Source organism: Choloepus didactylus (assembly GCF_015220235.1).
Source record: "Choloepus didactylus isolate mChoDid1 chromosome X unlocalized genomic scaffold, mChoDid1.pri SUPER_X_unloc1, whole genome shotgun sequence".
NCBI lineage: Eukaryota > Metazoa > Chordata > Mammalia > Pilosa > Megalonychidae > Choloepus > Choloepus didactylus.
Window position 1 is genome coordinate 867781 of NW_023637621.1, and position 12095 is coordinate 879875.

Below are 12095 nucleotides of genomic sequence, written 5' to 3' on the forward strand. Positions count from 1 at the left end.
TTTCTGGCTGTGGGGTGGACTCGGAAGGGCTATTTCCTCACCACGTTCATAAAGCTGGGCACACAAAGGCCTAAAGAAGGTGAGCCATCTCCTTCCACTGAAGTAGGGGGTGTGGATTTGTGCCCACCCCACTGTGGAAAAGCCGTCCTGGTTCGGATGGGGGGTGAATTCTATTCTCAGCCTGTGCACAAAAATGTGAGGCAGGAGGTAGGTTGGGCAGGACAACTTGGATGAGGCCAAGATAAATGTTCTAATTCTCAAACCACACCAGCAATTAGGGTGGGATGCTTATCTTTTTAGTTGTTGTTGGCAGGCTTGAATAGCCTTATTCTAACATTTAGGATTAAATTGCAATATTTTAATCAGGACTCTTTGTGTACATGTATATATGTATATACTTCTGTATACATAAATATATAGGTACAAATATGGGTATATAAATGTATAAATTTATATATGGATATATGCATAAATTTATGTGTATATAAAAAATATATGTGTAAATACATCATATAAATGTATGCATTATATATGGATATATGTGTATATAAAATATATATCTATAAATATAGGTATATCAATGTATAAATTTATATATGTATAAATTCATGTTTATACAAAAATATATGTATATAAATATATAAACATATACATTTATATATGATACATGTATAAATTTATGTGTATATAAAATATATATCTGTATAAATATATGTATGTAAATATATAAATTTATAAATTTATGTATGATACATGTATAAATTTATATGTGTATATAAAATATATATCTGTATAAATATATGTATACCAATGTGTAAATGTATAAATTTTGTATGGATATATGTATACATTTATGTGTATATAAAAATATATCTGTATAAACATATGTATATAAATGAATAAATGTATACATTATATATGTGTATATAAAATATATACATATAAATATATGTATATAAATGTATAAATTCACATATGTATAAATTCATATAAAATATATGTATATAAATATATAAATATATAAATTATATGATACATGTATAAATTTTTGTGTATATAAAATACATATCTGTATAAACATATGTATACAAATGTATAAATGTATAAATTTTTGTATGATATATGTATAAATTTATATGTGCATATATAATATATTCTGTATAACTATATGTATATACATATATAAATATATAAATTTATAATGCATAAGTTTATAAATGTATAAATATATGTAAATTTATATAAAATTTATGTGTATACATATGTACAGATATATATACACACATGCACATGTATCTGTATATGTATATTTTTTCCCAGAAATTACAGTCCTATAACCATCCCTAAAGTGGCTAAAGCTGAGATGTGCAGCTTACCTGGATGTACCAGGCCATTTTGAGCCTCCCAGAGCAGAATTTCCTACCCTGAATCCAAGTGTTGAGTGGTCCAGGAAAGAGGAGACTTGGAATTCTGTTGATGCTGAGTTGTGCCTGCATATTCCCCAGCCTGGCAGCCCGCAAGATGGGACAAATGAGACATGGATGGTCCACAAAGCCAGCAAGCCCTATGTGACTTGGGGAATCAAAACGCGCACCCTATTACCACACGATGAGCCCCTTAAAAAGCCTCGTGCTTCTTTAAAGTCTGCCCAAAGCTCAAGCCTGTCTTGGGTGCAGCCACACCTGGAGGAGCAAGCGTGGAAGTATCTTGGGCTGGGCAGACTTTCCCAGCATCTGCAGGTCTCCTCTAATCTCTGACGGCTTCTCTCCTGGATCCTTGCACAACGTTCTCCACTGTGGATCTCTCTTTGAAAGACCCCAGTGGTACAGATGGACTCGTAGATGATGCCGAATCCATAGGCAGCCTGTGGAAGCAGGAGGGCAAGATGCTGGGAGCTGGTGACACTGTGTTCTAGGCTTAGAATTTCTACTGGATGGGGATCCGACCTTGATGAGGACATGTCACTTCTCTGGCCATGCAATTAAGGGGAAGGATGGGATAAAGTCATCTCTTGCTTGCTGTCTATCCTAAACCCTCTGTGATGTGATTCTTTGGATGCATCTAAACCTGTGGTTCTCACCCAGGGACAAGTTTGCCCTCTGGGGACACCGGCAATGTCTGGAGACATTTCGGTTTTTACAACTGGGGTGGGGGGTGCTCCTGGCACCGAGTGGGTGGAGACCAGGGATGCTGCTCGACATCCTACAAGGCACAGGATGGCCCCACAACAAAGAATCCTCCAGCCCCAGAGGTCAGTGGTGCTGGGTTGGAGAAACTTCCTTAGCATGAGACTGCTTCTATCGTCTGTCTTCTTTCTATCTATGTATCTATGTATCTATGTATCTATCATCTATCATCTATCATCTATCTATTTATATCATCTAAGTATCCATAATCTATTGATTTATCTATCATCTATTTGTAGAGATACAAACTGTATATCCATCTATCTGTCTATCTGTTATCTATCTACTTACGTACCTGTCATCTATCATCTATCTATCACCTATACATCTATCAGCTATCTGTCATATCATATCTACTTATCTATCAACTACCATATCTATCAATACCATCTATTTCTTTATGTCATCTATTTATCATCTACCTATTTATAGAGATACAAACTAACTCTATTTATCTATCTATCTACTTACCTATCTGTCATCTATCATCTATCAATCATCTATGCATCTATCAACTGTCACATCATATCTATTTATCTCTCAACTACCGTATCTATCTACTACCATTTCTCATCTATATCTATCTATCTATCAACAACCATCTCTCATCTATATCTTTCTATCAACTAACATCTCTCATCTATATCTATCTGTGTGTCTATCTATCTATCTATCCACCATCTAATTATCTATCTATCTAGGTCAGTGGATGTCAACTGAGTTGATTTTGTCCCCAGGGGACACTTGGCAACGTCTGGAGATATTTTAGTTTTGCTGACTGGGGAAGGGTTTGCTCCTGGCATCGAGTGGGTGGAGAACAGGGATACTGCTCAACACCCTACAATGCACAGACAGCCCCCACCACAAAATAATTATCCAGCCCAAATATCAACAATGCCAAGGCTGAGAAACCTTGGATTAAGGTATGGCTGCCTCGGAGCATCATTGATTCTTATTACTCTAGTGGAAGACTTCTTTGAAAGTTCTGCCTGACAGTGGTGGGCTGTGGGCTCAGCTCCAGCCAACGGGACAGCAGGAGAGCTCGGACGCTGGCCCAGGAAGGGAGTCTGGTTCCCTGAGGGTCGGTGGATGCAGTCCTCCTTTAGGAGTTTCAAGGAAAGGAGGTAGGTGTGGGAAGGCCAGCTGCTGGTGTCTGGAGTGTACGTCTCCAGCATCATGAGGTAGAGCCCTCCAGGATGTGCTGACCTCTCTGTCCTTCTTTCCCAAATGCCTCTCAGAGCCTTGGGGTCCCTCGAGTTGCCACGGCGACGTTGGACCATTTGAGGAGGGTCCGAACTCGCTTTGGCCGGTAGATGGCACTGTCGCGTGGCGAATCGAATTGGCTCTTTCTGCTTCTCGCAAGTTCACACTTAGCTCACTGGGTGGGAAGTCAGAAGGGGCTGAGACGACCCTAGGCAGAGAAAAATCCACCCTGCTTCATTACTTTACCCCTTTAAACATCCGGTCTAATGAAAAACTTCAAAGTCCAAAAAAGATCATTTCATCCTTTTCCCCAAACGAGTGTGGTTTGGGCTATTTATCACCTTTGCAACCAACAGAGCTTTTAGTTTTGATTCAAATCGCTTCGAAGGATAACATTGTTAGCCAAAAGAGGCCAAGTTAAAGAGATTCGGCAGCCTCCAGGTTAGTTTGTTTCATCGCTTGGCCATCAAGTTTAAAATGGGACCCAGGTAGCCTCATCCATTCGTGGGCTTTACCGTGAAGATGTTTCCCTCCAGTGGGAGCAGTTATTCCCATTGCCGAAGAGACAGCTGGCATGACTTCCTCTCCTCGAGGGGCTGCTGATATCAGGGAGCTTAATGCACCCCCAAACTTCACTCAGCCCCAGGTCAGAAGTAGGAAATGGCTGGAGCCCATGTTCCTGGAGATTGGGGCAATCGGATGATTTCTGCATGCTGGATGGGGGCTCCGAAGGGACCAAAGAAGGTGTAGGATGGACGTGAGAAGCAAGCCGGCTCCGGGGGAGTGGGTCCAGACCCCTGAGGTTTCCCTTGGTCCTGGATTTGGGGGACCCCCTCGAAAAAACCTTGTGGCTAAGCAAGCAGGTGTTTGGTTTCACCAGGTGTTTTCAGACTTAGCTTTGCACGTCTGGAGCAGCCTCAGGATGATGCCGCCCTCTGTGACAGAGACGCTGGAGAGGCACGGAGAAGGAGGGCTGAGTCTGGGATGCAGTGGGGGCTGACGGGAGAGGCTGCTCTGTCCCACCCAGCAGACAGGTCTGTCTGTCTGTTCCTTCCCCTGGGCCCCTTCTCAGCATCATTCCTGGGAAACCACCCTCTGGTCCTCAGAAAAGCTCTGCTTCTGGGCATTTGGCCCCAAACTCCTGTGAATTTAAGGCAGGGGTCTCCTCTTTCAAGGGTGTTTCCTGGGGGCTGACAGTGTCCTTTCTGGGTGGGTCTGCGGGATTTAGGGAGAACAATGGAAGCCGTTGCACCCATTGCTGACTACTGCCGACTCTCAGATTGGGAGCCAGACCTGCTCGAAAGCTGCCAGCTGGGCCAGGTAATGGGAGCCCCAAGGGTACCCCACGGCCCTGGGCATGCCCCATACTCCAGGGTGAGAAGCTATGTCTCTCCAGCTCACACAACTGGAACCCGGTGCTAACCAGGCTGTATGTTTTGCCAGCAGCTTCTCTTGGGCCAGGCCCACCATGGTACTTGCACATCAGGTTGTGATTCCCAATGCAGGCTGCAGGGTCAACGAGCATGATTTTCTGAAAAGAGTCATTTATGACCAGCCAACCCTCCCCAATCCACAGATACAAGAGCGAAAACTGATGCTCTTTATCATTGGCCCCTGGGTTTTGGGTGGTTTTGTTACATAGCAGTATTGTGGGAAGAGCTGACTGATGCTGACTGATGCTAACAGTGATGTGTCAACTCCCAAGCTTGCCTGAATGAATCCCACGTGACAGGCTCCTGAGATTCATGGTTCATGGCATCCTCCAGGCTGGAGCAGGCCAGATCTCTGCAGGGGAGACACAAGCTTCTGGGCCAGGCCATCACAACATATTACTCTCCTGTTGCAGGAATAACAAATCACCGCAACTGTATTGGCTTAAAACAACACAAATTTACTCTTGTAGGGTTCTATATGTCAAAAGTCCAAAAGTGGGTGTCACTGGATAAAGTCAAGGTATCGGCAGAGCTGATTCTTTCCAGAGTTTCTCAGGGAGAATCATTTGCTTTCCTTTTCCAGCTTCTGGATGTGCTCACACTCCTTGGTTTGTGGCTCCTTCCTCCTATTACTCTAAAATCTTTCTCCAGTGGTTACATGTCTTTGCCGATCTGACCTCCTGCCTCCCTCTTCTCCATTTAAGGAGACTTGTGATTACATTGGGCTCACATGGATAATCTGGAATCATCTCCCATCTCAAGAATTAATGTAACCACAGCTGCACGTCCTCTTTGCCGTGTAAAGCAGCACATTCACAGATTCTGGGGATCGGCAGGTGGGCCCCTTTAGGGGCTGTTTTCTGTCTATGACTCTCACCCTGAGAAAGAGGTTCTGGTGCAGGCACAGCTCTATGTATTTATCCAGCCCAGTTGTGAGATGCATTTCTGAACCTCAGGGGTGTGGTGAAACCCACACAAAAAGACACAGGTTAGATGTGTGTGGACATCTTATCCAACCGTGCAAAGAGAAGAGCTTGGAGAGGTGTGTGGTGCCTGGAAGTGGAGAAGAAAGTGCGGATTTACCTCTGAGGCTTTACCTTGTGGGGCTGCTGGTTCCCAGCTGGGTGGCTTTCAGGGTGACTTTGCTTTCATCAGCGGCTGGAATGCATGCTCCCAGCGAGTCAGGAGATGCGGGTCAGCATGCTTGGAGCATCTGGTAAGGGGCTGTTTCCTTAACTTTTCCCAGGAAATCCTATGAGGTCGGCAAGGCTCCTTGGAAATGGGAGCTAAGTGGTAGAGAGAGTGCTTGATTTTGACCCTGCACCCCCCTCTAGGGCCATCCTGTGTTCTCATCCCTGGCCGTGGTGGGAAAAGTCTGTTTGACTTTGGCTGTGCCCACATCTTCCATGGCCTTTGACTAAGGGGATGTTGTGATTTGCAATGTTCTTGCGTGGTGGCATCCCCATCACCGTGAGAAGGGCTTTTCCTGAGCAGCTGTTCCAACATGGATAAAACGTGAGGAACACGTGAAGCGGCCCAAACTCACTGGTTAGCTTGGAGCCAAGCTCAGCTTAGGCTCTTTCACAATCCACAGACGTGAGGGTGGAAAGCCAGTGCTCCCAGTGGTTATTTTCCACATTGGGGATGCTTGTTATGCAGCGTTATTGTGGCAAGAGCTGACTGATGCAACAAATGAGTTGCCTGAGCTCCCTGACTTGCGAAGTCTGGAGAAGGCTCAGATCAGTCTGGTTTCAAGACTTGGAGCCTTAACTACCATGTGCAGTTCCTTCTTATCTTCTGAGTCCTGTGGTCTTTGGCAAGGTAAAGCCCCTCGAATAATTAATTAGTAATAAAATAATGGGTTATTTTTCAATTTAAAAAGCATGAAAGGGTCCACTTTGAATTTTTGCTCAGGAAATCAGGATTTGAACTGGTGTCACTCAGACTGGTGGAAACTTTCAAACTTTAATCCTGTTTTCCTTCGAGAGAGGCATAGCTACTGTTTAGTGATTCATTTATTCACAGCATGTGGGAGATACTACAAGCTCAAGTTCAGTTTCTCTTTTCCCCATTTCTCCAAGTAGGAAGTGGGAGCATCCACTGCTGAGGATTTGTGAATGTTCTGCTCTGACTTGTTGGTAAAATGTTGGGTGCCCATGGGAATCCCCAGTGATCCCAGGGAGAGTTTTTCTGTGTTGAGTCTTCTGTGTGTGGTCTGGGAGGGGGGGTCTCGTGGATCACCTAAATAGTTTTACCCAAGTGGCTTCAGAAAATTTATCCTTAACAATTTTCAGACAGTATCCCTTTCTAAATCAATGATTGGTTCCTTCTTTATTTGATGGGAAGATAAAATAAAACCATTCATAGTGTTGAAATGAAAAAATGTGAGACACCCCTTTTTTTTGCCATACATTTATGGCAAATCAGAATGAAGCTTTGCTGGGTGATTCATGCATGCTGTGGTCCCTGGGGGGTGTGGAGGCAGCTCATTTCCTTTAACTCCAAGAATCCTGTGCCAAATCCTCTCTTCCCTCGGGGAGCCTCGAGGTGAGCTGCTCGTTTTTGCTCTGTGCGTGTTTACATTTTATCTCAGGTTCCCATGAATGAGGGGGAGCAGAGCAAAACGGTGGATGGAGAATAATTTGATGGATTCACTCTGGAAAAGGCTCCTCTCCATGTGCACAGTGGTACGTTTCTCACCAACCCAAGGAGCACACCCCATTAGCATTCTGAGGCTGGGGAAACAAAGTGCCACAAACTGGGCGACTTAGAAGAAAAGAAATCATTCCATCGCAACTCTGGGGGTCGGAAGTTTGCAATTAGCATTGCTGGGATGAAGTCAAGGTGTGCAGTGCCTCCAGGGAGGCTCCGTCCTTTCTCTTCAGCTCCAGGTGGCCCCAGGTGCTCCGTGGCTTGTGGCTACACCAGCCCCAGCTCAAATCTCTCTCTGCTCCGTCTTCACGTCAGCTCCTCTGTGTGTGGCCAGCCTCTTAAAAAGACCTACCCAGATCATCCAGAATCATCTCCCCATCTCAAGTTCCTAAACTTTATCATGTCTACGAAGACCCTATTTTTCCCAGATAAGGTAATATCCAGAGGTTACACACACACACAGATGCACATTCACACCTGCTCAGTTAACACAAGAAAATAAAACCTATTTCCAGAGATCCTGAAATGCAAGTGTCAACTGCAAAATGCAAGAAAGCCAGCTTGGGGCTTGGCGATTTCAGTTGATGACCTAAATTCTTTATGGGACAGGATGCCTCTGGAGAGAGGTGGAGGCTCCCAGGCTCTGAAGTTGGATCCCTGCAGTTAAAAGACAGGCTGCCTGGGATCGATATTTTCTAAACAATTTAACTTATACAGTCAGTTTGTTCAGACACCATAATTACATGGAACTTTGAATAGGAAGTGAGATCTGGTAGGTTTGTACATGTTAGCGTGAAATAGTGACATATCTCAGAATAATTTGGACAGAGAATAAAAATATATATGCAGGGATCCCCTGAGGAGCTGGGGAAAAATGCAGACGTGTTGGGCTTCCTCACCGGGATTGTTGCTGATGTTGTCACAAACATTGGGGACTGGTGGCTTGATGCGCCAAGCCCTCTACCTTGGGGCTTGCCCCTGTGAAGCTTGTTACTGCAAAGGAGAGGCTAAACTTGCATATAATTGTGCCTAAGAGTCTCCCCCTGAGTACCTCTTTGTTGCTCAGATGTGGCCCTCTCTGTCTCTAATTAAGCCACCTCGGCAGGTGAACTCACTGCCCTCCCCCCTACATGGGACCTGACTCCCAGGGGTGTAAATCTCCCTGGCAATGCAGGATATGACTCCCGGGGATGAGCCTGGACCTGGCATCATGGAATTGAGAACATCTTCCTGACCAAAAATGGGAAGAGAAATGAAACAAAATAAAGTCTTTGTGGCTGAGAGATCTCAAATGAGGTCGAGAGGTCACTCTGGTGGGCATTCTTATGCACTATATAGATAACCCATTTTAGGTTTTAATGCATTGGGATAGCTAGAAGTAAATACCTGAGACTACCAAACTCCAACCCAGTAGCCTTGACTCTCGCAAACGATTGTGTAACTATGTAGCTTAGTTATACACAGTATGACTGTGGAAACCTTGTGGATCACACTCCCTTTATCCAGTGTATGGATGGATGAGTAGAAAAATGGGGACAAAACCTAAGTGATAAATAAGGTGGGATGGGGGGATGATTTGGGTGTTCTTTTTTAGTTTTATTTTTTCTTCTGATTCTGATTCTTTCTGGTGTAAGGAAAATGTTCAAAAATAGATTGGGGTAATGAATGCACAAGTATATGATGGTGCTGTGAACAGTTGACCGTACACCATGGATGATTGTGTGGTATGTGAATGTATCTCAATGAAACTTAATTAAAAATAAATGAGATACCACTACAAGCCCATTAAAAAAAAAAGACAGGCTGCCAGGTCTTTACATTTTTATTACCCGTGTCCCTGGGGGAAGCTGGTGGCAGGACTCCCATGTCAATCCATAATTTTTTAACAGTCTGCACCACTCCGGGGTGGAAATTAATCCTTCTTCATCTAAGGGGAGGGTGTGACTTTGAGAAGAATGAGAGCAGCCAGTAGCACGTAGCAAGCTCTCCTGCATCCAAAATGCTGAAGCACCGGGGAGCTCTGGTTTGTGGAGACAAGCTGTCCCAGGCTCAGGTGTCCAAGCCGTGGCAGATGCTCACAGAGACAGATCTCACTAAAACGGAGCAGATGCAATTCCTGTGGATTGAACTGACTTTAAATGTGCAGAGGAGCTCGGTGGTTGCAACAATTCTGGAATGAATTCACTGATAGGGAACTCTGTCCTTGTCTCCTGAATTGGGCTCTCCAAAGAGCCACCCTCCGTCAGCTCATCTGGCGGGACACTCCAGAAGCCCTTGTTGTTCAGACGCTGTCGCGTGACGGTTTTCTTTGTGGTTTGCAAATGCTGAGAGAGGTCAGGAGGAGACGTGATGGGGGCTTGCCTGGCCTCCTTTCCTTTTATTTTGGCTATCACAATAATTTTTTGATGCACTTTTATTGACATACTACAGAAACCATCCCAAGTATACAATCAGAGGTTCACAGTATCATCACGTAGCTGTGCTTCAACTCCACAGGCTGTGCTTTCTCCCAGGGTCTATAGGGCTCTGGCCCCAGCTTGCAGCACTCTTGGGGCTCCATCTCACCTTGCAGCTCCACCTCTGCTCCGTGAACAATCTGCCTCATTCTCTGCTGTCTTCTGGTTTCTGGCTTCTGCAGACTCCTGGCTTCCAAGGACTGCAGAATTTCCTCTGCCTTATATAACTCCAGTCCTACAGATTGAGGTGCATTCCAACTCAGTGCGGTCTCATCCGAATAGATCTTTGAAGATGCCGAGTGCACACCTGGACCAACCAAACCCTCTTGGAAGGTCCTATCTACACCCACGGGAAGTCAGGTTTGCACTCCAGCATGGCCTTGTGGAGGTGATTCAATCCCTCTAGTGAGACTGAACTTTAGGCAGCTTCTCCCTGGCTCCAGGACCCTGGTTTCCCTCTCACCTGGACCTTGTCTTACCTGAGCACCTCAGAGGCTTTTATCTGCATGGTTCCTTGTCTTTCTCCACCTTTCCTGACCCTTTCAGGCTCCAGGTGGCCCCATCACAGCCCAAAGGAGAATTCTGATCACAAACTCAGTCAATCCCTCACCACACCACACCCCTGTGATCAAGCCCCCTTAGCATCCTCCAAGTACTTGTCCCCGAGCCCACCCCAGCCCTCAGAAACCTCCACTGTCCTTTATCTGGAAGAAGTTGGGCTCTACTCTTTCCCCGCTGCTACAGCAGCACCTGATTCAAACCATCCTTGCTTCTTTAACATGGTCTGGGGCCATTTTTTCCTCGACACCCATCTCGCCCCAACCTTTGATCCTTCCCTCCACCTCAATTCCACTTGCCTGTTGGAAATGAAACAGAAGCTGGGGGTGGGCTGGCCCAGACTCATGGCCAGGGCAACGTCACCCCCAGAGTTAATTCCAGCACTGGTCATGCATGGGCTCCCCAGGCCAGTGTGGCTCTGCAGGTACCAGAGGCTTCAGAGAAGAGTTTTGCCATCCAACGTGAGTTTGGAAATCTACACATTCTCCTCTTGGACGTTCACAATGTATATCACACAAACTCCCAGAGCTTCTTTAGCTGAGGAATCTTTATTCTTGTGCTTAATGATAATAGTCAATAAAATCGTTAATAGTCAATGCATCGGTGCAAAACATGGCAGCCATGTTGAGGCATCTTTATGTCTACCTTGGAGACCCTTAGGATGCATCAGGATAAAATTTAGGATGCAGGATGGTGAGGTAGAAAACATGAGGAAAATTAAAGAGGATTTCACACTTTTTGGATCACAAGGACCAAAACTCAGTTCTTTTTGTTGTTTGCTTGTTTTGATACTTATATGTAATATTTTAAAGGCCCCATGATCTGAAACCACTATATTGTATATTTACAATAAGAGGGGCATCTGGCTAGTGAGCTGAAACTCGCTCATTCCTTTCCTTGTTGTCTTAATTTACCAGCAAAATAGGAAAGAAAAAAAGGCCTTTTCTTCCTCTCTCTGGAGCAGGAGGACAGGGCTTTGTGTCTTCCAGGGTTAGGCTTTCCTTGCCCAAGGGGGACACGAGTAAGCTGTTTCTAAACTTTAAACTCATTTTGGCCCTGGGAGCTGGCCGGCCTTGCCCAGATCTGCAGAATCAGAGGGTTGGGGGTGGGACTGCGGCACAATGTGTGTTTTGGCAAGTCCTCTCCCTGATTCCCAGGCAGGCTCAGGCTTGAGGACCACGGTGCTGGCAGGGTGGGAGAAAGGGGGAGGGGATGTGGGGCAGTGTGGGGTCTGAGCCTAGGAGAGGGGTCCCTGGGGCTGGGATGGGGAGCGTGGGCTTTAACACATGCCACAGACTCCCAGCTCTCTCCAGTGAGAAGACAGGAAGGGACAGCCCAGGGTAGTGAGTTGGGGGACTGTGGGGCAGAGGCAGCCTCCAGGGTGGAGCACCCACAGCCTCAGGCCTTAAGACACAAGAAGGGGAGGGCTGAGAGCAGCCCCAAGCCCCTCCCCTGGCTTCCTGGGACCCCTGGAGCCTGCCATTTGGGCACCTTCCACTCCAGTGCTTGGAGAGAGACCCATTGCGACTTAGAGCCTCTGCCCTAGAGACATTTGGGGTCTGTAAGACGGGCACTGTATGGTGGTGAGTGGCATTTCTGGTCTTCAC